Source organism: Thermobia domestica, chromosome 12, assembly GCF_964235325.1.
Source record: "Thermobia domestica chromosome 12, izTheDome1.hap1.1, whole genome shotgun sequence".
NCBI lineage: Eukaryota > Metazoa > Arthropoda > Insecta > Zygentoma > Lepismatidae > Thermobia > Thermobia domestica.
Genome location: NC_137465.1, coordinates 136234859 through 136237003, shown reverse-complemented (window position 1 = coordinate 136237003; position 2145 = coordinate 136234859).

Genomic DNA, 2145 nt, shown 5'->3' with positions numbered 1-2145 from the left:
TGAAATGATGAAGTTAGTACTTTAAAAAATATTAGTACTTTTTCCTTATTTACTTTACATTATCACACCTGTTAATTATATACAAAAACTGTTTATTTTCATTGTTCATGTCCATATTAGACAGTAAATTAAATTAAATATTTTCCATTTTAATTGCTGTGGATAATGCTATACAAGAATTTTAATTTGCAATTAAAATTTGAACGTGTTTTGCAGCAAATAGCTACATAAACTTATATCTATCTATCTATCTATCTATCTATCTATCTATCTATCTATCTATCTATCTATCTATCTATCTATCTATCTATCTATAGGGTGGCCCATTTTAATCTTTCCACGGAAATATCTAAAAAAACGATTAAACGTAGTTGAGGCAAACAAGAGCGCAAATTGGAAATACTATGGGGCAAATCGAATGGGGATGTCACAGTGTCCCCCAGGGCCACCCTTGATGTGGGCTCAGGGTCCAAATTTAAAATTTTAAATGGAAACATGAAGTGAGTGTTACTTTGTTCGATAGATCTTTAAAAACTAAAAAGAGTTGAAGCAACAGATTTTTCATATCGGTTACCGTATTCAAAATGGCCACCAAGATATGTTGCCTGTATCATATAACGAAATCACAGAAGGTATTTATCCACGGCTAGAAAATATTGCAACGGAGAAGAAGATTATTAGAGTAGAAGTGACACATTGCAAAAGAGGAAATCTAATTCTTAGAAAATTATCTTTCCGATCTCCCTTCCTAAGTGGATGAAGCGGGAATGAATGGTAAAAATCTCAAATGAGAACCCCACGTTTACTTACAATAGGTATGGTTTTTCTGAAACACTTGTGTGTACAAGTGACTGGTACTGTAATGAATAAAAATAAGGTGAAATTCGCTTTGAAGTTTAACATCATTTATATTGCAAAGTGTGATTGGATGGGAAGAAAGAACCAATTGAAATAAGAAACGAAGGTTTTAATAATATATTTCTGGAACTTGCAAACAATTTGCCCGCCCTTTCGCCCTTGATAATTTAGTGGAATGCGTTAAAGATTTCTGGGAGGCATCTGCATCAGTAGGGACTGTTTCGTTACTGAGGATCACAACTGAAATTACCACTGAAAGTTATTGGGAATGTAACTGTGGACAACATCTCAATGAAGCTCATTTCTATCGCATGCAAGGAGATATAGAAGGAAAAGAATCGAACCAATACCTTGCAGATGACTGGTGAACAAAACCAAAATTTGTATACGTTGTTTTAAAATGGCGTTGTTCGACAAACTTGTTTCGCATTGCAGTTGATTCATTTTTACATTAAATCATTGTATGCAATCGAAATGAAAGGTACCTTTTAACAAGAATTTTACCTTCTTTTTTCTATTACAGGGATATCTAAGTCTTATAAAAACACATTTAAAATAATTTTGTTGCGTAGATACAATTTGCAAAAACTAAGGTTCTCATTTGCTATTTCATCGTTTCTTCCCGCTTCACTCATTTACAAAGGGAAGATGGAGTGATAATTTTCTAGGAATTAGATTTTCTCCTTTGCATTATGGCACATTCACTCTAATCATCTTTTTTTCTCTTTCAACATTCTCGAGCCTTGGAATGATAAATTCCCTCTGTGATTTCCTATTCGAATTCTTGTTCTGTTCGTTTACCTTTAACCCTTTTCATATTAATAGTACTGAACGTTTTATCTGATACAGGTACCGTGTGTTAGTGGTCATTTTGAAAACGATGACCCATATGAACAATCTTTTGCAACAGCGCTCTTTAGTTTTTAAAGATCTATCGAAACAAGGTATCACTCGACCCATGTTTCGATTTAAAATTTTAAAGTTGGGTCCCAGGCCCCAATGAAGGGTGGCCGTGGGGGACACTACGACATTACCATTCGATTTGCCCCATTGTACTTCCTATTTGAGTTTGTGTTTGGCTCATTTATGTTCAACCGTCTTTTTTAGGTATTTCCGCGGAAAGATTAAAATGGGACACCATATATATAATTCATATGGGCCTATTGCGAAAAGTGCATAGTTTCAGAGCTAGGGCTGTTCAAAATCGCGAAAAAGCTAAATTTCAAAAAGACCTATTTCGAATTCAAGAAACTGTGGATGGTGGTTCTTATCAACGTAAAGGAAGTC